Here is a 27,507-nt window from a genome sequence, read left to right on the forward strand (position 1 = left end):
CTTTATTGGGTAGTTTGTTAACTTATTCCTAAAGGGAAATTTAGTAGCTCAGTTTAACATATACTTTTTTCTATTCTTATTGTATGTGTAGATTCAAATAGGATCAAGAAAATATTTTGAATAAAATTAAATAAACTCATAAGTAAGAATTTAGAAGTTTATATTAATCTAAGTTTAAGCTAGATTTTTAAACTTAGATTATTTTTCCAAATTTACAAACTGAGTTCTTTCCTTTTTATGTTGATAACCTATATCTTGGGTGTTCTAAACTTAAATATGATGATATACCTATACTCTGAAACATAGCAGTTTCCTAATTGCTCCCTACTGGTTAATAGTCATTTTACAAATGGAGCAGTATAATCTTTAACTATCCCAATATGCCATCCCTTTAAAGAATGTCAACCTTTTGCACTTTTAGGCTTCTAAAACTTGGTGTAAGGTAGTAGATATGTTTTACTATAGCCAGTATGTTATAAAACCTCTATAATTTTTGGAATTGAGTAGATTTTTGAAATCGTTATAGTCTTTATAGCAATATTAACGTATATAAAAATTTCCTTTTTTTCACTTAAACTAATTGAATTATTTCACTACATATTTTATAGTAGCCTTTACAATATAGTGAGATAACTTAAAAATATAGCACATTAAATCAAGAAGTTGACATATACCGAGAGAAAGCAGACACTTTGAGTTTATCTCAAGTTGTCCTGCATATAAAGCCTAGAGATTTAAAACCTTGAAACAATATTATTTGGTAGGAGTTTGGAGGCAACAACAACCAGAACAAAAACAAGACAGTTTAGTGCTTTTAAAAGTATCATCAAAGAATTAAGTCCAGTAGAGGAGGCATCAGGAGAACTGATTTGTCGTCCCAACTTTGCTTTATCTAGCTATGCGATCTGAGATATAAGTATTATCATCAATAAAGTGATTTTATTTGATCAATATTGAGTGAATGTAATATAAGTTGCTACTGTGTTTTGACTCCATCCCACTCTTTGCTTTAATCCCACACATGAGCCCATTTGACTTACGATGTCACAGTTGCTCACATGGTGACAGTTGCCAAACCAGTAAATAGGAACTGTACATGCTTGACTTTTAAGTAGCAGTCCATGGATGACATTAAGAGATCTGGAAGAATACTTCCTGAATGCTACCAACTGAGTGTTTATAATTCTCCAAATTCATATATTAAATCCTAACTCTAAATGTGATAGTATTAGGAGATGAGATCTTTGTATTAGGAGATTAGGAGTATTAGGAGATGAGATCTTTGAGGAGATTAGGTCATGGGAGGGGAACCCTCATGAATGGGCTTAGTGGCCTTATAAAAGAGACACCAGACAGCTTCTTTGTCCCTTCTGCCAGGTGAGGTTACAGCTAGAAGGAGCCATCTATGAACCATGAAGTGGGCTTTCACAAGACATTGAATTTGTTTTGACCTTGGACTTCCTGGTCACCAGACTGTGAGAAATACATTTCTGTTATTTGTAAGCCACCAGCCTATGGTATTTGTTATAGCATCCCAAACACTCTAAGGCCCTGGGTACGTTGCTCCCACACTAGAAGAGATTAAAATTCCTGGCTGAATTTTAGACATGACAATGAGAGGAAGCAAAAGTAAACTCTAGTGAAAGCAGAGGCTGTGTGCTCTAACACTTCAACCCCTGAGTCTTACCATTCAAGTTTGGGATAATAAAACTGCCAGTTAAATTTGGGCAGCTAAGAGTTTAAAGGAGCTGTGCTCTCCAAATTTGTCTGTAAAACTGGAAAACTGCAGCCTTGCAGGCATTCACTATGCCATTTTGACATGAGAACAAGAGAAGATAGATAGTTATCGGAGTTGGACACAGGGTAATTACATAGCCTAGTTTGCCCAGGACAGTCCTGATTTACATCTGCTTTTCAATAGCATTTGTCTCAGACAACATGTCCCAGTTTCAGATGATAAATTAGATGATCACTCTAGCTGTAAGTGGCAAATAGAGTTTGAAGTAGCCTTACGAAGTTTCTCATGGCACTAGATTGGAATAAGAATGTAGCTGCATTTTACTGTGTCCCAGTCTATTTAAGGAGACACAACAGTTGAACGAGGTATACATGTGGAGACTGCATTTAACTTGGGGCACCTAGATGAATAGAGAGGTGCCTACGACCATGTAAAAATTTATTTGGCTGTAGATACAAATGGCAGCATAGTAAACAATATAACAAAATATTATTATCCCTGTCCATTAATGTCACCATGGTACTGTCAAATCCCTGGATAAAGGAGCCTAAATTGACTGATTATAACCTGAAATGGCTGTTTATCTGAGATTGAATAAGATTATGTTTTTGTCTATGTTTTTAAACTCTGTTCAAACTTAGTTCAGTGATCGTTAAAAAGGAAAAAGTAATATATAGATTGAGGAATGTTACCAGCTACATTACCATTATGTTTCTAGAAATCTTGATTTTTTTTAAGTAGTCGTATCACTTATGATGTGACAGTTATATATGTAAAAGCACAATTGTATCCTAGGTAGATTCCAGCCAGTGAATTATCTATTTTTTCTGTCTTTTAACCAATTGGAAAAGTAATATGTGTCCCCTTTTCTCTTTCTTCCCTTCTTTCCTACTTACTTCCTTTTTTTCATCCTTTCTTTCTTCCTTCCTCCCTCCTTTCCTCTCTTCCTTCTTTCCTTCCTTCCTTCCATCCTCTTTCTCTCTTTCTTTCTCTCTCCTTTCTTCCTTTTTCTTTCCCCAAATATATTTTATCTAAAAAACAATTCTTTATCAGTTCTTCTGAGGAATGCTGCATCCTGCAGTCCCCCACTGCACATTCATAATACATATAAGCATATTAAAATCTAGTATTTCCTGAAGTGACAACTTTTATTTCACCTTGTTTAAGCCAGCATTTTTCAAACATATGTGAACTGAGAATTGTTAGTATATAATAAGTCAACACCTAACTAAAAATAACCCAAGAAGTGCACTTGAGGACTATTATCAGAGAACTCTAAAGATGATTTGCTTATGAAAATACCTAAACAAATAACAGCATGTTATTGGTAAATGTTCTCCAAGGATAAAAGTGTGGGCGTGGGCGTGGGCGTGTGTGTGTTCATGTATGTATATGTGAGAGTATGTGAATAGACAACTTTCTATTATTTTCTATTTTGTGGGGACATAAAAACAGATTAATTTTAGTATAGAGTTAAGGTATTTCTGTACATTTTAATATAAGGTATCACCTGTTTATAGTAAAAACTATTGTAATCATTATTTTATCTACTTTATTAACTGTTACATAATTATTACACTGCATTTAGCTGGAAAAAAGAAAAATTCTTATATTTGTGTGTATGTGTGTATGATCATATGTCTGCATGTCTCTCTCTATATAAATGCACATTGAAGTTTAGCTATGAGAAAATGGTAGAGATAAAAATACTGATGCTCCTATATATACAGAAAGGCTGTAAAAAATTGGGAGAAAGCTGAGGCTGCAGGCTGATGCTTTGAGCCATGGAGGTGCTAGTTATATAAATAATGTTGAAAGATTTCTCCTTTTGTACAAATAAAAGGCTCAGTGATGCTAGAGGTCCCTGGTACCAGAGCCATAATATAGCAAGGCCATAAGTGAAGGATTGATATCAATGGCCTCTGACAAATGAAAACCATACCCATGTGGATGGACCAGAAGGATCAAAATATGTCATTTCAAAGGGCATTGGTATAAGCTTGGAATGTAAGGACAGCAGTCTTGAAGATCAAGGCTGCTGCCTCCTGACCAACCTGTCTACTGCTGTCATTTTGAGGCAGCCCAGATCTAAACAGAACTAAGTCTCCTCTAGGTAAACTTTCTTATGCAAGAGGGCTAGAGCAGTCACTCTGGCTTGACTGTCTGAACTTCATCACTTTAGACTAAAGTTGGGCAGGTGATTTAGGAAACTAACTTTTGAAAAGTCTAGAGTTTTAGGACAAAATTACAAAATTGACATACATTAAACATATTTGATGTGTCCAATTGTCCATTTAAGAGATTTATCACAATGCAAAATCACATTTCTCCTCAACGTGATTATTTTTACTCTTTGACTAGTGAGAATGACAACTCTCATAGTCTAATCCAATTATCCCTAGAAAAACAGGGAGGGATTTAAGAGAGGAAAGAACTTTACAGTAATCAGTAATGTTATCCTTAGGTAACATATCCCTAGCATGATATTCCCATGATATCATGTGATAACGAACATTTATTATGTCATGGTTAGAGATTCAAGAGAACTTAGCTGAGTGTTTATGCCTCAGCATCTCTCACAATGCTGCAATCAATGTGGCAGCCAGGGCTGCTGCCACCTCAAGGGTCAACTGGGAAGAATTGTTTCTGAGTCCACACACATGGCTCTTAGCCCTGAGAAGATCTGTGTCTAAACTCACTCACATAGCTCTTGACAGAGCTCAGAAGATCTGCTTTCAAGCTCACTCATGTGGGATCCTCCACAGGGCTGCTTTGGGACACGAAACTTACTTCCCCCAGAACTGGCAAGGTATCAGAGAAAGGGAAAGCACCCGAGACAGAAGCCATAGACTTTTTATAACCTAACTTCAAAAATGACTACCCTTCATTTCTTATATTCTATTCATCAGAATTAAGTCCATTTCACAGTCAAGGGGGCAAGATTAAACACGGGTGTGAATACTAGGAGGTGAGGATAATTGAGGGCCACTGTAGTGGCTGCCTACCACATGAGAAAAACAAATTAACTGCATCCTCAAAAAGTTAACTGACTTGATCATTGGACTCCAGTTCTCTTGACAAGTTTGCATTCAAGTATCTATTTCTAGAAATAATATATGGCTGCTTACATTATCTGGACAGTATTTTTGGACAGTATTTTTGGCTTGATCTTAAAACTAATTTTAGAAGCAATACCTAAATATGTGAGGACTATGGAAATGATTATAAAGCTAATTTTATAAGTAATACCTAACTAAGTGAAAACTACAGGAAAGACTAAAATGAACACAAGACAGGATTCCTTGAATTTATTAGAGTGAAGATTTTAAGGTTTGTAAATTTTAACAAGAAATGCAATTTTTAAATTCTTTGCTACATGGTATAAGATAGCAATGGTATCCTTATCCTATAAATATTGGTTGTTGAATGTATGCTATTTGTAATTACTTTGGTATTGACATTAGTGGTCCAAAATTCCCCTATCAGGAGACAAATAGACATTTTGGAAATTGACATCGTAGAACTGCATAACAGAGACAGAGTTCTTCACCTTTAAAGAGTTTTAAGAGAACATCTCGTTCAATTCCAGGTATTCCAATGCATAAATTCTTTTATAATTACAGAACTAGTTATAAAAATGATTTTGTAGCAATCATTGGGTCTAGTGGTCATTAAACTTACTTTTTAGTGCCTGCTCTGGGGGAAGGGTGGGCTAGTCATAGTGAATAGAAAATGCAAAAACCCTGAAGTGGATGAATAATTAGCATGTTTGTGCACATAGTGATGCTGAGAAGCCAGCTGAACAGAGAGAATAAGAAAGTGTGGAAAAGGATAAGATCAGAGAGATAGTAGGTAGAAGAGGGCAGCTCAAATAGGGCCTTGTGATAGGAGGTACATTAAGGGGCATGTCATGTAGGGCCTAAGTGATATGGGATACTGTTGAAGAGTCATGAGCACAGAAATGACCTGATTTTACTTATTTATTTTTTTTTTGGGTATGTGGGCCTCTCACTGTTGTGGCCTCTCCCGTTGCGGAGCACAGGCTCCGGACGCGCAGGCTCAGCGGCCATGGCTCACAGGCCCAGCTGCTCCGCGACATGTGGGATCTTCCCGGACCGGGGCACGAACCCGTGTCCCCTGCGTCGGCAGGCGGACCCTCAACCACTGCGCCACCAGGGAAGCCCTACTTATCTTTTTAAAAGGATTATTCCAGCTGCTCTGCTGAGAATAGACTACTGGGTAATACAGGTAGCAAAAGGGAACAATTTGGGAGGTGCTTGCATTAATCCAGGTGAGAAATGATGATGGTTTTGAATATGGTGATTAACAGTGGGGATAGTAGGAAATGATCAGACTTTTGAAAACAGAAGCAGTAAAACTTGTGTTGTATAGAGGCTGTGAGAAAAATAGAGGAATAAATGTTATTCTAATATCGTTGTATTAGTAGCAAAATCTTTTCTTCAATTAAACCTTTTGTAACAAGTAGAAGCAGAATCAAACTGATTGAAGCAGGGGTGGTGAGCTCAGATCCCTCCCCCACATACCCTATTGCCCCTGATGTCGCTCTGAGGACCTGTAGAACATCTCAGAAAACAGTTTGAAAAATACGTGTAGCTGGTAAAAGCTACCAGCTTTTCATAATGGTAAAAGCTCTTTAAGGTGTACATTTAACCTTTTTAACAGGCTTGTTTTTAACATGAACCCTTATTTAAATTCTTAAAGACATCTTCATGTCTTTTTTGTTCTTTGAAGAAAGCTTTAAATCATATCAATGAACTTCAATTATAAATAGCCCTCATGCTTCTAGGAAATAAAATGAAAATATTATTAACCAATTCTCCCACCTGAGAGACATGGGAGAGTTAGGAGAGAGCAAGGACTACGAGTGTTTAATGAAGATATGAAAAGTGAAATACCTAGTTAAGTAGTTCTTAATAATAATTATTACCAACACTGTATGGTACCAATTGATATTTTATTGTGCTATAAATCTTGCAGCCACTTTCCTACATAAATACTAAAGTGTGCAATTTAAACTATTTGCTGAAAGGGCTTGCCAGATCTGAAGCTACACAAAGGAAAAACAAAAACCAAAAGCCAAAAACATAAGTAATCTTATAGTCAGAGGAGCTCCTCCTGACACTTCACTTCCCTATTCAGCTAGCACAACATAGACTCATTTTTTTTTCCTGAGCTGGTTAAAATATATGTGTGTATAGTATTCTTGAATGAATTAATCAAGAAGAGGGGTAGTGGCACATAAAGAGACATGATTTGGTATTGGAAGAATGTCAGTCCCCTGAGGCACTACAGAGACAGTACATAATGTTAAGTGGATGATAATCCTCAATTACATCAGTCAAAGGATATAGTCAAATCTATGAAGGCCACCTGTATGATTGTCTTGTACAAACAAGAGCATTGGTTTTCATTTCAACATCTTTGCTTGGCCTATCTCTCTAAAATGAGGCATCACTCATGGCTAGATTTCCATGTATCTCTCCTCAAAATTACATGTATTTTTACATGTATTGAAACATTTACATGTATTAAAACATTTGAGATTCACATTTATAATCCACCCTCCTACCCAATGCTGGGAGATAGATGTTTTTGTCTTTATTTCATAGGTGCAGGAAGTGAAGCTCCCAAAGTTCAAGTGATTTGACCAAGGACACCCAGGTCAGAAGTGGACAAACCAGATTTGATGCCATCTTTCTGCCTCCAAGACAAGAACACTTTTACTTATACCAGACTATGGAAAGAACCATGCTGTAATATCTATTTGCTAAAATTTCATGGCAGAGAGATCTTGGAGCAGACTCTCTGAAATGATACTGTGGATTTTACTACATCTACTAATATAAATGCTTGACAATCCTGCAGCCTGTGGAACAAAAACCACATTCACAGAAAGATAGACAAGATGAAAAGGCAGAGGGCTATGTACCAGATGAAGGAACAAGATAAAAGCCCAGGAAAACAACTAAGTTAAATGGAGATAGGCAACCTTCCAGAAAAAGAATTCAGAATAATGATAATGAAGATGATCCAGGACCTTGGAAAAAGAACGGAGACAAAGATCAGGAAGATGCAAGAAATGTTTAACAAAGACCTAAAAGAATTAAAGATCAAACAACAGAGATGAACAATACAATAACTGAAATGAAAACTACACTAGAAAGAATCAATAGCAGTTTAACTGAGGCAGAAGAACGGATAAGTGACCTGGAAGACAGAATGGTGGAATTTACTGCTGTGGAACAGAATAAAGAAAAAAGAATGAAAAGAAATGAAGACAGCCTAAGAGACCTCTGGGACAACATTAAACACAACAACATTCGCATTATAGGAGGCCCAGAAGGAGAAGACAGAGAGAAAGGACCAGAGAAAATATTTAAAGAGATTATAGTCGAAAACTTCCCTAAAATGGGAAAGGAAATAGCCACCCAAGTCCAGGAGGCGCAGTGAGTCCCATACAGGATAAACCCAAGGAGAAACACGCCGAGATACATAGTAATCAAATTGACAGAAAATAAGGACAAAGAAAAATTATTGAAAGCAGCAAGGGAAACACGACAAATAACATACAAGGGAATGCCCAAAGGTTAACACCTGATTTCTCAGCAGAAACTCTACAAGCCAGAAGGGAGTGGCATGACATATTTAAAGTAATGAAAGGGAAGAACCTACAACTAAGATTACTCTACCAGGAAAGGATCTTATTCAGATTCGATGGAGAAATCAAAAGCTTTACAGACAAGCAAAAGCTAAGAGAATTCAGCACCACCAAACCAGCTCTATAACAAATGCTAAAGGAACTTCTCTAAGTGGGAAACACAAGAGAAGAAAGGGACCTACAAAAACAAACCCAAAACAATTAAGAAAATGGTCATAGGAACATACATATCGATAATTACCTTAAACGTGAATGGATTAAATGCTCCAACCAAAAGACACAGGCTTGCTGAATGGATACAAAAACAAGACCCATATATATGCTGTGGGAGAGACCCACTTCAGACCTAGGGACACATACAAACTGAAAGTGAGGGGATGGAAAAAGATATTCCATGCAAATGGAAATCAAAAGAAAGCTAGAGTAGCAATACTCATATCAGATAAAATAGACTTTAAAATAAAGATGTTAAGATGTTAAAGAGGAAAACATAGGAAGAACACACTTTGACATAAGTCACAGCAAGATCTTTTTTGATCCACCTCCTAGAGTAATGGAAATAAAACAAAAAATAAACAAATGGGACCTGCACAACAAAGGAAACCATAAACAAGATGAAAAGACAACCCTCAGAATGCGAGAAAACATTTGCAAACAAATCAACGGACACAGGTTTAATCTCCAAAATATATAAACAGCTCATGCAGCTCAATATTAAAAAAACAAACAATTCAATCCAAAAATGGGCAGAAGACCTAAATAGACACTTTTCCAAAGAAGACATTCAGATGGCCAAGAGGCACATGAAAAGCTGCTCAACATCACTAATCATTAGAGAAATGCAAATCAAAACTACAATGAGGTATCACCTCACACCAGTTAGAATGGGCATCATCAGAAAATCTACAAACAACAAATGCTGGAGAGGGTGTGGAGAAAAGGGAACTCTCATCCACTATTGGTGGGAATGTAAATTGATTCAGCCACTATGGACAACAGTATGGACGTTCCTTAAAAAACTAAAAATAGAATTACCGTATGATCCAGCAATCCCATTAATGGGCATATACCCAGAAAAAACCATAATTCAAAAAGACACATGCAGGCTTCCCTGGTGGCTCAGTGGTTGAGAGTCTGCCTGCCGATGCAGGAGACACGGGTTCGTGCCTCGGTCCAGGAAGATCCCACATGCCGCGGAGCGGCTGTGCCCGTGAGCCATGGCCGCTGAGCCTGTGCATCTGGAGCCTGTGCTCTGCAACGGGAGAGGCCACAACAGTGAGAGACCCGCGTACCACAAAAACAAAAACAAAAAAAGACACATGCACCCCAATGTCCATTGCAGCACTATTTACAATAGCTAAGTCATGGAAGCAACCTAAATGCCCATCGACAGATTAATGGATAAAGAAGATGTGGTACATATATACAATGGACTATTAGCCATAAAAACGAACGAAATTGGGTCCTTTTTTGAGACGTGGATGGATCTAGAGACTGTCGTACAGAGTGAAGTAAGTCAGAAATAGAAAAACTGATATCGTATATTAACGCATATATGTGGAACCTAGAAAAATGGTTCAGATGAACCAGTTTGCAGGACAGAAATAGAGACACAGATGTAGAGAACAAACATATGGACACCAAGGGGGGAAAGTGGTGGGGGAGTGGGGGTGTGTGTGATGAATTGGGCAATTGGGATTGACATGTATACACTGATTTGTATAAAACTGATGACTAATAAGGACCTGCTGTATAAAAAAATAAATAAAATTCAAAAAAAGAAAAACAAAAACCTTTGAGCTCCTTTTCATGGGAACTGCCATCTTCCAGTAATTTGCCAAAATGACTAACACAAGGATAAAGAGGAGAGACACCTGCTATATGTCTTCTAGGCCTTTTAGAAAACATCGAGTTGTTCTTTTGGCAACATACATGTAAATATACAAGAAAGGTGATACTATAGACATCGAGGGAATGGGCACTGTTCAAAAAGGGATATGCCACAAATATTACCATGGCAAAACTGGAAGTGTCTAGAGTGTACCCAGCAGGCTGTTGGCACTATTGTAAGAAGTTAAGGGGAAGATTCTTGCCAAGAGAATTAGTGTATGTGTCAGGCATATACACTCTAAGAGCCATGATAGCTTCCTGAAACTCATGAAGGAAAATGATCAGAAAAGAAGGAAGCCAAGGAGAAAGGTACCTGGGTTCACTTGAAGCCCCAGTCTGCTCCACCCAGAGGAGCACACTTTGTGAGCACCAATGGAAAGGAACCTGAACAGCTGGAACCTATTCCCTATGAATTCACAGACTGTAAAAGTTGTAAAAGTTAGGACTTCGTTTTTTTCTTAATTGAATAGAATGTGGTATCTCCTCCCCCAAAGAAATATTTAAAGCAACTTTGTGTCCTAATTAATTAGGTAATATCTTTACTATTAAAATTTCGTGTTTTTCTTGCTAAAAAAGAAGTTTGAACTACTCTCTGGTCTGTATAGGACAGTATGATTCAAACATTCTGCTGCACTTCTGGCTCAACAAGTCACAATGAACATAGAGTGTGTTAAATGGAGCAGATATAGCTTTCTTCAGATCATTTTGCTCTTCCATATTCATAGAAAACCTCCCTTGTTTGTCAGATCTGTTTATTTCCTTTTCTTGTTTTTTCATTAATTATTAACATCCATTTCCCCCACTAATCTCTTCCCTCTTGATTTTTCTTTAGATTAGATCAACTCCACTCATATTATTCACTGCTCCTGGAGGTGAGGAAAAGATAAGCAAACATAACTGGAGAGATTAAAAAGATAAACTGGAGAGCTAGGGGTAGGGCTAAAGAAGCCAGAAGTCTAATAGGGACTGAATTGTAGAGATACAGCTAAATGTGTTTCTCTCTGAAGAAAACAAAATTCAGTTCACCAATTAATAACTTGTTCTCCCTTCTGCCTGGTACACACTCTTCTAGATCAATACCTGCTCAGCTCTTTCTCATAAGTTAGGACTCAGCTCATAAATTACTTTCTTTGAGCAGCTTTTCTTAATTTCACAATATAAAATAATGCCCCTTCATCACTTACATCACATCACCATGTTTCAGTTTCTGTATGTCACCTGAGACTATCTGAATATATTTTATGTCATCACATGTTGGTTGTCTCCTTCAAATAAAAAGTAACCTCCACGTGCACAAGGTTCTTGTTTTTCTTTGAAGTCTCTATCACTGGCATCTAAAGAAAAGACATAAAATTTTTTTATAAAGCTAGATCTTTATCTTCATAGAAAGTTATAATTTAATTAGAGAGTGGAATAACTAGAAAAAGACTGAATAGTACAATGCACCTTGTGAGCCATCAGTCCAGGTTCAAGGATGAGAGAAATCGATACCGCTAAAAACATTTGGGAAGACTTCATAGGGGATGGGAGCTTTAAAATGGCCTCTGAAGAACAGGTGAAAAGAAGAAAGAGTATTCCCAGGGAGGGGAATAACATGCACAGAGATAGTGCGGTAAGAATTAGCCTTAAACGCTACTAAGTGGTTTATTTCACACCACCAGCTTCTAAGTTCTTTCACGCAAGAGTGCCATTTGAAATTATCCTCCTGAATTTTTTATATTTAACACCATGGCTTCCTTAAGGAACTGGTTGTAAAGGCATCACTTGTCTTTGTGCTCAAGTGTAGTGCTCAATAAGCCTATGTTCAATGAAGTGTTGTCTTTCTGACAAGACAGATGAGGCAGTGACTTTGTGAGTAGCAATTGTAGACTGTGCGGGCTGTGGCTTTCACAGCAGGGAGTTGTCAGGCTAGTGTGGATTTCATTTGGAAAACCTTAAGTGCATTTTCATGAGGATGTCTACATGGACTGGCATAAGAGTTTCTCACTATTGCCCTAGGCCAGGGTATACACATTGCCTTCTCTCACCTTTTGATTTAGAAGCTGTCAATTTACCACTTTCTCCATCTGATAAAAACCCTGCCTAAGGATCATTTTATTCCTCAGGGTATTTAGTTAGTGGAAGGGAGGCAGCTAAGTATGAATTTTTAATATTGGGGAGTGCGGAATTAGCAAAACTAAATTTTTTTTTTGTGGCTACCTTTGATATTGTCTTGTGACTCTGTGTGGTGCATGTGTGTGTTTCGTGTTTGTCTGTGTGTCTGTTTTCCTGCTCCTTTCTTTTCTTGTCGTATTGACAGGACTGTGCCCTTCTGGACTGTACAATGTCGAAATAGAAAGCAATCTATTTTGAAACGGCTGTTTTAAAGAATAATTGATAGGGCTTCCCTGGTGGCTCAGTGGTTGAGAGTCCGACTGCCGATGCAGGGGACACGGGTTCGTGCCCCAGTCCGGGAAGATCCCACATGCCGCGGAGCGGCTGGGCCTGTGAGCCATGGCTGCTGAGCCTGCGCGTCCGGAGCCTGTGCTCTGCAACGGGAGAGGCCACAACAGTGAGAAGCTCGCATACCGCAGAAAAAAATAAAAAAAAATAAAAAAAGAATAATTGATGGAGATGGATACCACTAGTAGGAAAGAAAAGGAATACAGATGATAAATTACTAGAGATCTGAGTGTTACGAACATTAAAAGTATTGAGACACACTCATGCCAAGAGGTTTTGACTTCCTAAATAATAACCTTAATTGGAAGCATCATTTTCTTGATTTCTAGTAAGACCATATCTACAACCAAAGACAAGAGCTGACATACAGATGCTGAGGGTACCGTTATATTTAGAAAAGATAATCTTATCTTTGAAAGTTTCTATAGTTATGAATGACATTTTTTATGGCTATTAGTGATGTCCTTAAAATTTCTGTAAAACAATTCTATAAAGTATGATGATAAACTGAATATTGGGTTAATTTTTATTTAAAAATCTTTTCCCAATGTGTATATACTCTTATATATGTTCAGGTATATGTTATGGTGACATATTTTTATAAATGTACTGTGAAGATTGTCAATACAGCTGTCACCTAATATAAAAGGTTACTATCTGTGATGGATATTGGATGACATTTAAAAAATAAAAATAATTTTTAGCAATACTTAAAACTGTTAAAGATATTTTCCTTTAGAAGAAAACATTGTAGAAAAAGGTAACTTAAGCAATGATATTTTGGGTTTACATTTAATGTAAATGATAAAGCAGGATAAAACAAATAACCAACGTAATGCTCTTGGTTTAATAAGCTCACAACTTGGAAATGTGTCACTGGTGCATTCAAAATATAACCAATTTTGGGTGAACATTTGAAGAAATTATGGAGAAGTAACTTAATTATAAAATTTTTAAAATTCAACCATAAATGATCTATATTTACTTTGAAATGTTATATAATTATTTGAAATCTACTGGATTTGATAAAACATAGAAAGTAAAAATACTAAAAAGATTTGTAGCAATCAGACAGCAGTACAGCATATCTCACCAATTGTGATAAAAGATTTACAGGCTAAATTACAGAACTGTACTTAATTGTCTATATGCTTATTCATTTATTTGATCCTTCCTTCACATATAATTTCATTGTGCTTGTTAACAGAGCATTTGGTTAGCCAATTGAATTAATTAGTTGTTTAGTCTAAGTTAGGAACTTCTTAATTGCTCCTGGTTGGATTTGGACCAAAATTTTCCATGCCTTAATTTATAAAAGAGGTTATATGTCTGTTTACTAGTTTGGGCTCATCTAAATGCTAGGTTGAAAATTAAAATACATTTGCCTTTTGGGACTACAGTTTCACTTTCTGAATGTTTTCTCACTGTTTGTCCATATTCCCTTCATTTACTGTTGGCACTTGCATCCTCAAACCCACCTGTTCTGCTGTTTGTTAGCCACTTTATATAAGGCAAGTATTTAACTTATTAACAATATCTGTAATTTTGGAATGCAACATCTTCCTCTATGGTAATGCAGTCCACTATGTAAACAGGTGTCATATGACTCTCTTACGTTGCCCTATGGGAATTGGCAGCTGGGGAATTGGCACAAGAATGAGGGTACTCTGGCTATTGCTAATGTTGTGAGTAATAAACTCTTCATCTCTAACCCAGGAATCTCATGTCTTCTACCAGCTTTCATGAAGCTGTGGAAAGCTAACTTGTTAGGTTCCAAATAGAGTAAACTTGTGGACCCTTTACAGTTCTTGGCAATGATGCCATGATTTGACTGGTAGCTTTATTTTCTTAGTGGTACATGAAGTAATGGTATATTCAAAAATTAATGGCTTCTTGGATTCAATGACATGTAGTATCCGAATATATATTCCTACACTTACCATGAACAGAGTCAATGGCATCCACAATTTCTCTCTAAGAATCTTGTCAAATTTCAAGTTCTTACAGCACAGAGCTGACCAGAACATGGTATAATCCCAATATTTTCACTTAGAATTAGACCTAGAGAGAAACCCCGTATTAGCTTTACTTGAGCTCTGCTTTGGAAAGCATTTGATACTGGCCCACCTAATCATCTCATACTTTTATTTCTCTTTCTATTCCCACCTTGTACATAGTCTCCTGGGAAACATCCTTGGAGGAGGTTTGTCTGAGAAAGCTGGCTTTAGGAATTTTTGGCTGCGACACTCTATTCCTTGCTCTCTTTTAATGAAATCAACAAGAAAATTTATTATTTTAGAGTGAGGAATAACTGTGAAAGGGCCAAGACACTTCTGTCTTATACGTTATCTCCCTGTAGACAAGCAACATGGGAAGAAAAATCATCCTTACAAGATTTTGTGGTAGGCACAGAATTAAACAATACTAATGTCATTATGTTGTTTACTAACATCTGATTGAAAAAAAAAGCAACAAAACCCATTAATATCCTTTCCCGGGGATGCCAGTGTCTAGTGTATCATTTGCCCCATTGGCTTAAGCCTTATCTCAATGGTTTCATTCTTCAGGACAAGTGCATTAGTTTTGGACATCAGAAAAAATTCAAGCTGTTGAGATATGACAGGAAGGAGACTGAGGATTTCTGAAAAAGAGACACATTTCCTGTGGGCATTGTCTGGAATGGGCATTTGAAGATGGATGGAAATATAGTAGCCATCTTCAACCATACACAGAGCTAGCCTGTAGACAGGCCAAAATATACTTAGAAATAGCAAGATGGAAATCACCAGATGTCAATTCTGTCACTCTGTACTCAGCAGATATCTTTCCTGGGCTAACCTTGCATATCTTTCTTGCCTTCCTTCCCTGGCAGGAGTTGAGGGGGGTAGTGGGATAGAATAGATTTGAGCAAAAGACATGGGCTCTCACTTGTTTTTTATTACAGCTCTTCTCATTAATTTTCAGCCTAGTTTAATTCTTCCCTAGCTGAGAAAAGAGATATCAGTTTTCTTAATTCATGAATAATTGCTGGTCTTTTTTTTTTTCTCTCTTTCTGATTCCAGGTATAGAATTATTTCAGTATTGAAGATTACAATGTAGTATTCTTTTTCTCCAATGTCCTTTTGAGGGACGAGAAAAGAGTATTGAATGGAAATGAAAATAAACCAGGTTTTGAAATAACAAATTTCTAACAGCCACAAATGAATTATCCATGTACCATATTTTTATATATATCATTAGCCATTATACTTTCTTATTATTATTGGCTTTTAATCATTATTCCTCTAACCAAACTATGGCTTCATGCATATCTTACTCTGTTTTATGTAATTTCTGTTAGTTCTTATAAATTTTATCATATTTCTTTGCTTTCATAAAATTACTATTACATTTATTTTATGGTATTTGATTAAGAGTTTCAACATATCAGATATTGAAACTCATATTTTTCAGACCATTGCTCTTAATAAACTTATCTGATTGAGTTTTTTTCTGTTTTATACTTTAATATTTGCTCTTATTGATAATCATAGAAGAAGTTACATGTAAAAAATAATTTTCCCATTTCATCCATGCTAGGTGCATTGTTCTGTAGGGAATAATTCTCTTTCATAATCACAAAAGTGCTTCCAAAAATAGTTTTGTACTATTTCTTTTGAAAGTGTCTTTTGAAACACCATATTTTCATGACCATATATAATTTCCTGAAACCTTTTTATAAAAGGCTAAATGGTAGCTTTTATCTCACTTTCTTGATACAATTTTTCACATTTCTATCACAGGTTTTACTTTTCTTTCAGCAACATTATTTTTAAACTTCAAATAGTAGTAGAATTCTATGTCACTTCCAAACCATTGATCAGGCTATTGTAAATAACACCTCATTCTCCATCATGATTCTCTGTTACTTTCTTTCACACTGGCTGCAGTTACACATGAAAGAAGGGTCAAAGTGAGGTCACTGCAATTGCTTTGAATATGACTGAATAGTGACCTCTGCAAGGTAGAGCCAGAGCTTGGGATTTGAGTATGGCAACAAATACAGGGACCTGTTAGTTCTACGGATGCCCACCAATAAGTGAGCCAGAGTATGTTAAATATTGGGGATCAGTATATAGGCCAGCAAGACTCAAATAGATTTGGAAATGTGTTTGAACTGAGTTCTAGATCCAAGAAGCTGTCACCATTTTTATTTAACAGGGTCTGTAAAGCCCTGCCAATATAATAAGATTGTACACAGTAAGTTGTTAAAAAAATTGTCATTATTTCCAAATAATATAGGTATTATATTTGTTCAAAATTCCATCTCACCTGAGAGTCCTGAAAAACAATGGATCACACAAAATTAATATTTATTATTATTATTATTATTGTTGCACATAAAAGAATATTAGGGGTAGGAACTTCACTATTGATATGAGTTTTCCTGACATCATCAGAGAATGCGGCCTCTTCTAGTTTTTGCTCCATCTTCCTTAGTATGTGATTGTTGTTAATGTTTTCAAGATAGCTAATGGGCAGGAAGGATCAGGACAAAGGGAAAGAACAACAACAAAAAAAATCATGGCTAGGTGAGTCTGCCCTGTTATTTAACTATTTTTTCCTGGAAAGTGCATTTAAAATTTTCTACTTATACAGACTATGTCCCATGATCATCTCTACTCTCCAAGTGAGGCTGAAAGACAGTTTTTAAAGCTGCATTGATATATTAAATAACATTAGAGATTTTTTAGTAAGAGAGAGGAGGATGACCATTGGGTAGGAGAAAAATAGTCTCTGCCACAATTAAACATTAGAAAACCAAAGAGAAGAAACCAAAAATTCTTGGAAATAATAAGAACATTTACTATGTGGATTACGGTTAAGACAGATACACAAAATCAAAATGCATTTTTGTATGCCAGAAGTTGAAATGTAGAAACAATAACAGTCACTACCCAAAATAAACTGTAAATACTTGGAAATTACTCTAAAATATTCATAATATTTATTTGAAGCTCTTCACACAATTTTCTTGAGATATTTGAGAAAAGATTTTAATGATTGGAGACACATGACATATTCTTGGATGAAAAATAGAATGTTTTAAAAATATCAGTTAATTCCAAATTAGTTTATTGGCTTAGTGTAAAGCCAATGAAATGCCAATTTTTTCCCATCTTCAACTCAATTCTCAAAATTAACAGGACAAATAGTAAGAACAGAATATTAAGATGTTTTTAAATTGTAACAAGGATAGATTTGCACTACCAAACATAAAACATGTCATCATGTTATAAAAATAAAATAATGCAATTATGAAAAATCATAGTACTGAGCAAGGTTTAGAAACCAGATCAGTAAAACAGAACGAATTGTCACAAAACAAAGTAAAATATATACATATATTTTATTTATCATATTCTTAGTATATAATAAAAATATCATTATAAACTATTAGGAATGAAATACACTTTTCAACAAATATATGAAAAAAGTGTACTTAAAAATAAAAAATCAAATCAGACCATGGTTGTATCCAAAACACCCAAACTCCAGATGAATTAAAGTGTTGAAAGTAAAATTCATAAACAAATGAACAATAAACAAATGAATTAAAAATCTAGAAAACACTGATCTCAGATCAGAAAGGGCTTTTTGAGCCTTCTAGTTCCTGAAAATTATATCACAAGGAAAAAACTGATAAATTTGCTAGATTAAAATTTTGAAACATCTTGATGGTAAAATACCATAGAAAACATTGAACAGTCGGAAACATATTTAAAGTAAAAGTGACAAAGAAAGAGGATGTAGAGACATAACTGAAGCCCAGCACTGGGCAATGGTGTACAAGTTATAGAAATAACTATCTGGCAAGTATTTTGTTGATAGCATAGTATAACTAAATACCAGGATTTACAGAAAAGCCTTAATTTCAATTTATATAAGACTTACCATTGGCAGGTTTTTATATTGATAGGTTTTCTCAATATGGACACATCTATGACATGTTCATAACTTCATCATCCTGAGTTATATTAAATCATGGCTTAAATCCCATAAATTCTGATCAATCCAGCAGCATTTTCCTAATGTACATGTATCAATAAAACATAAGGTATGGGCTTCCCTGGTGGCGCAGTGGTTGAGAGTCCGCCTGCTGATGCAGGGGACACGGGTTTGTGCCCCGGTCCAGGAGGATCCCACATGCCACGGAGCGGCTGGGCCCATGAGCCATGGCCGCTGAGCCTGTGCGTCTGGAGCCTGTGCTCCGCAACGGGAGAGGCCACAACAGTGAGAGGCCCGCATACCGCAAATGAAACAAAACAAAACAGAAAAAAAAAACACAACCCTTGGCCTAAGGCAGTTGACTATGTACCAGACAACACTAATCAATCAGAGTTCGCGTTCCCTTTATTCTGACAAGGCTTCCTAATATAAGCCATCAAAAGTAGTTTAAAACTTGGTAGTCTTGAGTGCCGCCAGGACCGTTGGTGAGTGTGGCTGCATTGTAGGTTTTGTAGTAATCGATCTCTGGGCGCTGCGAGCTGAAAGAGCCGAGCTCGCAGGCCAGTTATCATGTCACGTTATGGGCGGTACGGAAGAGAAACCAAGGTGTATGCTGGTAACCTGGGAACTGGTGCTGGCAAAGGAGAGTTAGAAAGGGCTTTCAGTTATTATGGTCCCTTAAGAACTGTGTGGATTGCCAGAAATCCTCCAGGATTTGCCTTTGTGGAATTTGAAGATCCTAGAGATGCAGAAGATGCAGTGCGAGGCCTGGATGGGAAAGTGATTTGTGGTTCCCCAGTGAGAGTTGAAATATCAACAGGCATGCCTCGGAGATCTCGTTTTGATAGACCACCTGCCCGAAGTCCCTTTGATCCCAATGATAGATGCTATGAGTGTGGCGAAAAGGGACGTTATGCTTATGATTGTCATCTCTATAGCCGCTGAAGAAGCAGGTCACGGTCTAGATGACATTAAAGATCCAGAGGTAGGCGATACTCGCGCTCTCGCAGCAGGAGCAGGGGAAGGAGGTCAAGATCAGCACCGCCTCGGCAATCTAGATCTGTGTCTCTTCGTAGATCAAGAACAGCTTCACTCAGACGATCTAGGTCTGGTTCTATAAAAGGATCGAGGTATTTCCAATCACGGTCCAGGTCGAGATCAAGATCCAGGTCTCTTTCACAACCAAGAAGCAGCTGATCGAAGTCCAGATCTCTATCTCCGAAAAGAAGTCCTTCCCCATCAGGAAGTCCGTGAAGAAGTGCAAGTCCTGAAACAGTGGACTGAAGCTCTCAAGTTCATCTTTTTTTTTTTTTTTTTTTTACATCTTTATTGGAGTATAATTGCTTTACAATGGTGTGTTAGTTTCTGCTTTATAACAAAGTGAATCAGTTATACATATACATATGTTCCCGTATCTCTTCCCTCTTGCGTTTCCCTCCCTCCCACCCTCCCTATCCCACCCCTCTAAGTGGTCACAAAGCACTCAGCTGATCTCCCTGTGCTATGCGGCTGCTTCCCACTAGCTATCTATTTTACGTTTGGTAGTGTATATATGTCCATGCCTCTCTCTCGCTTTGTCACAGCTTACCCTTCTCCTTCCCCATATCCTTAAGTCCATTCTCTAGTAGGTCTGTGTCTTTATTCTTGTCTTACCCCTAAGTTCTTCATGACATTTTTTTTTCTTAAATTCCATACATATGTGTTAGCATACGGTATTTGTCTTTCTCTTTCTGACTTACTTCACTCTGTATGACAGACTCTAGGTCCTTCCACCTCATTACAAATAGCTCAATTTCATTTCTTTTTATGTCTAAGCAACCCTCAGAATGGGAGAAGTATTTGCAAATGAAGCAACTGACAAAGGTTTAATCTCCAAAATTTACAAGCAGCTCATGCAGTTCAATAACAAAAAAACAAACAACCCAATCCAAAAATGGGCAGAAGACCTAAATAGACATTTCTTCGAAGAAGATATACAGATTGGCAACAAACACATGAAAGAATGCTCAACATCATTAATCATTAGAGAAATGCAAATCAAAACTACAATGAGATATCATCTCACACCAGTCAGAATAGCCATCATCAAAAAATCTAGAAACAATCAATGCTGGAGAGGATGTGGAGAAAACGGAACACTCTTGCACTGCTGGTGGGAATGTGAATTGGTTCAGCCACTATGGAGAACAGTATGGAGGTTCCTTACAAAACTACAAATAGAAATACCATATGACCCAGTAATCCCACTACTGGGCATATACCCTGAGAAAACCATAATTCAAAAAGAGTCATGTACCAAGATGTTCATTACAGTTCTATTTACAATAGCCAGGAGATGGAAACAACCTAAGTGTCCACCATCGGATGAATGGATAAAGAAGATGTGGCACATATATACAATGGAATATTACTCAAGTTCACCTTTTATGGAAAAGTTATTTTGTTTACATTATTATAAGGGATTTGTGATGTCTGTAAAGTGTAACTTAGGGAAGGGTAATTTAACCATCTAATCAAAACGGATCTGGACTATTACTCTTTAAATTCACAGCAGTAAGGTAATATAAATTTTTGTTGAATGTATTAAATCCTATGGTCTGAAAATGTAGGTTTTATTTGGCACATTTAAAATAAAATGTTTCTAATTAGATTTTTGATTTGTGTTCAGTATTAATGCTCCTCAATTTGGTAGGCTTCAAGAGTCAACCTTGATATTAACCGTATTCATACAGACCTACATTCAAAGTTTAATGGTGTTATTTAAGTCTTGAACATCACTGAATAGTATATATACACTTGGAAGATTCCTTTCTACGCTTAGAGTTTTGGGTAAGATGGTAAGAACTCAAGTGAGTCCCCCTTAGTAGCATGAATGCATCATGAGAAGTCCCTAAATTAATCTATTGGAGTTGGCATTATTAGATGTCATCAGGCTAACGATCTCTTTTGTCAGGCTGTAGGGACCACTGACTTGCTATAAAGTGAACGCAACAGGAACTGAGCAAGAGTAGCTGGACTTAATGCTGGAGAAACTGAATTTTCTGAAGCCTATTTAAGTATAGTAACTAATTGAGGTTTTCAGCCTATTAGATAAGATGGTGTCAAATTAGAGTTCTCCATTCTAGGAAGTTATACTCAATGTTCCTTTGTTTTCAAACACTAACCAATTTTATGCCAAAATTTTTGCATGTCTGAAGAATAGTCTGAATTTGGGACAAAACATCTTCATGTAAACCAGCTTTGCAAAATTTTCCAGCCCAGATATTCTCCTCTGTCTCTTCAAATGGATTGCCTTACTCTGAGCAGAGATCTGTTAATTCCCAAGTTAGATTTTGCAGTTCCCGAACACCAACACACTTTATCTTATTCTGCCAGGCTGGTGCAAAGTAATTAAAGATGTCAATCAGAAATGTTAAAAAGACTAAAGTAGTTTTGTAAATCTGACCTATATTTAGCAACACCTCATGTAGTTATTTTTTGGTAGCATCTGGTAAATTTTAGAATGTTAGAGCCAGTAGATACTTTATTTGGACTTTAAATATCTTAAGTATCATAGGGCAGTAACAATTTTGAGTTTTCTGGTCAAGCTTTTGGTGCAAAAAAATTTAGTGCTGGTGGCACAGCTGTCTGCCCTTGTTTCTTATGCTTTTAAACAAAGTTATTGGATAACTTTACAATTTGGGAATACTGATCTGCCTCAAGTTTATTTACTGGTCTGAATGATCATTAGTATGTTGGAAGTTTGGATGTTCTGTTTTGGGAATTTTGACAACTGGCTGCGTTATATGGTTGGTATATAGCTATGTGTGTAATCAGCAGGCTTATTTGTTGCACTTGGTCAGCTTTAATTGTTCTGTAGTGTATGAAGATAAGATTACTCAACAATAAATCTGCAGAGAATAAAAAAAAAACCCAAAAAACTTGGTAGTCTTGCCACCCTGTTTTTAATAGAACAGGTACATACCTCAGCTCCTGTCTTTTCCTTTATTGAAAAACTGACAGAGCATTACAAAATGCATCTGCCTTAAATATTTGAGGCCAACTATAAAACATCAAGATACATGGTAATAAAAATGCATCCGTGATGATGTGCTGTGAAAAGAAATATGCATAAAACTGTCAAAAGGCCAGCAAAACAAAACAAAACAAAACCCCCAAAACATGAAGAGCAGGAATGAAGTTAGAAAAATAATTTTGCTAAGAAGGCAAAAATATAGTGGGAAAAAGCCTGGACTTAGTGGTCAGGAGACCTGACTTCTACTCTTTCCATGGGAGCTAAAACCTGGGTAATGTAGGCAAATTGCTAAGTTTCTCCAGGCTTCCCTGCACAAATTTAGAAAATAAGGAGGCAGACTGGATGATTTCCAAGCTTCCTTCCAAAGCCAAAATCTGATGAGTTTTTAGTGATTTGTAGTTGTTAGAAAGAAGACAAGAAAATTCAAATTTTTGCTTAACAATCTTCAGATGAAAATAAAATTTTCTTTTTTAACTTGTAGAAATTGTAATTGAAATACAAATGGTCACAACTCTCTCTATATGTATTTTTTGCTGCTTATTTTTCTAGCACTTGGTTTGATAGTTATTTCTCATGATCCATTTTTACAAATAAAGAACTCAATATCATCAAAATTGCTATCAGATATTTACTCACATGTACTCAAGTACTCACATGGCCATGAAGCAAATGTGTATGGAGTTCTTAACAAATTCTTTCCTTAGACCTAATGGTCCTTAAAGGAGGCTCTGTAAATATTTACTGAGCTTCTACTATGTGCAAGGAACTATTCTAGATTCTAATAATAAAGTGATAAACAAGAAAAGCAAGATATTTGATCTGACCTATTTTACATTCTAGAGGAGGATGATGAAGAATAGATTAGCACATTAGTAAACAGATAAAGGAATAATCATCTCACATGATGGTAAGTTTTATGAAGAAAGTAAAATGAGCCAGATGTATGCAAATGTATTTCTATCAGTTCCTAATTTTCCTTTCCTATCATAGGGAGATTGCCTTCTTTATTATATGATTAACAGCTACCAGTTTAAAACAAATGTTCAACCTGGACAACCAGACACCTATTCCCACACCAAACACAGAAACCAGCTTGGCCCAATGGATGTAACTTCTGTGTTGTTCTTCCTTGTCCTAGTATTTTCCATTTCTATTTAAATCTGGAATTTAAGATATCAAAATGGATCTCTAGGGCAAAATCTGGAGATAAAATTTACCATTTTAATTAATGTACTAGATGATGAAATATTTAACATATATGAGAGAGGCTGATTAATATTAATTTAATGTGTTTTTTTTTCCTTCCTGTAAAGATTTGTACTGAGATGTGGTAAGTTTTGAGATAATACTATATCCCTTACTTTTTATTATTTGGATTTTCTTTATTAGATAGTTTTTTGGAGATGTATTACCTGAAAATATAATTTGATTAGTGGGGAGGGAGGATTAGTGGATGAGTGCCAGGCTAGATGTGGTCTCCTCAAGGCCACTGACAAGTCCTTGTTTTTCTCTGTGACAGCTGCTGAAACAAAGAGCACCCTAGGCTGTTTGCAATTCCCTATTTCATTTGTGAATAAGAATGAGCTTTTCCAGGCCACAGGACCCTGGGAACTCAGCCTATTCTATGTTGGAACTCCCTAGCTGCCCTTGGGATGGAGTGGGCTCACCCTGTGGATCTGTGCAATTTACTGCTTACTTAGTTGCTGGTGCAGCTTGCACCTCTGGGCTAGGTACTCTACCTTTAGTTTCAAGGGGAATTAGCACCTTCTGCAATGGCATAGAGAAAAGATAATTATTAGTGGTCAGAACCTGAAGTTGAATCTCAATGGTTCTAATATTGTTCTAATTGTTCCAAACAGTTCTAATACTACTATTACCAAAAATAAAAATCATGATAATAAGAGCCAATATTAATTGTGTTTCAGGCAGTGCAAAATGCTTTATGTGTTATTTCAATTAATATTTGTAACAACCCATGGAGGTAAGTATCATTGTCTCTTGGTATCTGCAGTGAATTTTGTTCCAGGACCCCCATAGATACCCAAATTCAGTGGCTCAAGTCTCTTATATAAAATGGCATAGTGGAGTCAGCACTTGGTATCCATGGATGTGGAACCCCTGGATACAGGAGGGCCAACTGTATTATTATTAGCACAGAGAGATTAAATAATTTGTTCAAGTTGAGAGTGGTCATTTTTTCAACTTAAATTCTCTTGTTCTTAGCCACTTTGTGTGACAATGTTATTTAGCTTTCCTTAGAGTCCTAGATTTAGTTTCCTCATGTAAAATAGGAATAATAATGTTTCCTCCTCCTCACATATATGAATGTTTTATATATATAATATGTATATATATATTCATAGAGACATATCTATCTCTGTCTCTTGTCTCTGTCTCTTCATCTCTTTTTCTCTATCTCTATCTCTAACTTTATCTCTACCTCATCATTTAGCACAAAGCCTGACCAGTGATACATTGTTAATAAACAGTAGCTCAGCTTTTCTTTTTTTTCTTTTTAAAATTAATTTCTTTTTAAAAAGTTTTTATTGGAGTATAGTTGATTTACAATGTTTTGTTAATTTCTGCTGTACAATGAAGTGAATCAGTTATACATATACATATATCCACCCTGTTTTGGATTCTTTTCCCATATAGGCCATTACAGAGTATTGAGTAGAGTTCCCTGTGCTATATAGTAGGTTCTTGTTAGTTATCTATTTTATATATAGTAGTGTGTGTGTGTGTGTGTGTGTGTGTGTGTATGTCAATCCCAATCTCCCAATTTATCCCACCCCCACTTATCCCCTGGTAACCATAAGTTTGTTTTCTACATCCATTACTCTACTTCTGTTTTGTAAATAAGTTCATTTGTATGCTTTTTAAAAATTCCACATATAAATGATATCATATGATATTTCTCTTTCAGTGTCTGACTTACTTCACTCAGTATGATAATTTCTAGGTCCATCCATGTTGCTGCAAATGGCATTATTTTGTTCTTTTTTATGACTGAGTAATATTCCATTGTATATATGTACCATATCTTCTTTATTCATTCCTCTTTTGATGGACATTTATGTTGCTTCCATGTCTTGGCTATTGTACATAGTGCTGCAATGAACATTGGGGTGCATGTATGTTTTTTAATTATGGTTTTCTCTGGGTATATGCCCAGGAGTGGGATTACTGGATCATATGGTAGTTCTATTTTTAGTTTTTTAAAGAACGTTCATATTGTTCCCCATAGTGGTTGTACCAATTTACATTCCCACCAACAGTGTAGGAGGGTTCCCTTTTCTCCACACCCTCTCCAGCATTTACTGTTTGTAGATTTTTTGATGATGGCATTCTGACCAGTGTGAGGTGATACCTCATAGTAGTTTTGATTTGCATTTCTCTTATAATTAGTGATCTTGACCATCTTTTCATGTGTTTTTTGGCCATCTGTACATCTTTTGAGAAATGTCTGTTTAGATCTTCCACCCATTTTTTGATAGTGTTATTTGTTTTTTTGATATTGAACCACATGAGCTGTTTGTATATTTTGGAGGTTAATCCCTTGTTGGTTGCTTCATTTGAAAGTATTTTCTCCCATTCTGAGGGTTGTCTTTTCATTTTGTTTATGGTTTCCTTTGTTGTGCAAAAGCATTTAAGTTTAATTAGGTCTCATTTGTTTATTTTTGTTTCTATTTTCATTACTCTAAGAGGTGAATCAAAAAAGATCTTGCTGTGATTTATGTCCAAGAGTGTTCTGCCTATGTTTTCCTCTAAGAGGTTTACTGTGTCTGACCTTACATTTAGGTCTTTAATTCATTTTGAGTTTATTTTTATGTATGGTGTTAGGGAGTGTTCTAATTTCATTTGTTTACATGTAGCTCTCCAGTTTTCCCAGCCACTTATGGAAGAGACTGTCTTTTCTCCATTGTATATTGCCTCCTTTTTTATAGATTAGGTGACCATAGGTGCGTGAGTTTATCTTTGGACTTTCTATCCTGTTGCATTGATCTATATTTCTGTTTTTGTGCCAGCACCATATTGTTTTCATTACTGTAGCTTTGTAGTATAGTCTGAAGTCAGGGAGACTGGTTCGTCCAGCTCCAGTTTTCTTTCTCAAGATTGCTTTGGCTATTCAGGGTCTTTTGTTTTTCTATACAAATTGTAAAATTTTTTGTCCTAATTCTGTGAAAAATGCCATTGGTAATTTGATAGGGATTGCATTGAATCTGTAGATTGTGTAGTATAGTCGTTTTCACAATATTGATTCTTCTAGCTCATCTTTTCTTTGCTTGTGCAAGGTGCCTACTCTAATGTTGAACTGAACCTAGAGAGGAGAGCAAGAAGTTGGTATGCATCAGTGACAGATACATTTGGTTTAGTTAGGTCTGACAAATTTAATGAATTTACTGAAGACAAAATCAAGTCTGATCTTTTCTGATTCCTCACACAATGGCTAGACTAATGTCATTACCAGCCATTTATGAATTCCTACACATTTATAATTTTTTATTCATACTGATAATGCAAAACTATTGTTATCACTTCCTTTTTATAGATAAAGATAGGAGGGCTAAAGAGATGAAATGATGTGTTCTAAGTCATACAGAAAGTGACAGTAAGGGTATGTGTGTGTAACTACAAAGTTCGTGATATGTTTTGTAAATCAGATTACCTCTGTGGCAGACAGATCCTAGGGTAGCCCCCATGGTTCCCTACCCCCTGATGTTCATGTCCCTTGAGTGTAGCTGGGACCCATGA

At 36.3% G+C, this 27,507-nt stretch overlaps 2 pseudogenes across 2 annotated transcripts; both read left to right on the top strand.

Annotated features, from left to right (window-relative positions):
- Nucleotides 1-9,990: 9,990 nt before the first annotated feature.
- Nucleotides 9,991-10,750, top strand: LOC309961118 (large ribosomal subunit protein eL21-like; annotated as a pseudogene). Its single transcript has one exon. The product of its transcript is annotated as a large ribosomal subunit protein eL21-like (transcript).
- Nucleotides 10,751-19,307: 8,557 nt separating this feature from the next.
- On the top strand, nucleotides 19,308-20,021 carry LOC309960797 (serine/arginine-rich splicing factor 7-like; annotated as a pseudogene). Its single transcript has one exon. The product of its transcript is annotated as a serine/arginine-rich splicing factor 7-like (transcript).
- The last annotated feature ends 7,486 nt before the right edge of the window (nucleotides 20,022-27,507 follow it).

The sequence above is a fragment of the Leucopleurus acutus genome (assembly GCF_964270905.1).
Source record: "Leucopleurus acutus genome assembly, chromosome: 4".
NCBI classification, from domain to species: domain Eukaryota; kingdom Metazoa; phylum Chordata; class Mammalia; order Artiodactyla; family Delphinidae; genus Leucopleurus; species Leucopleurus acutus.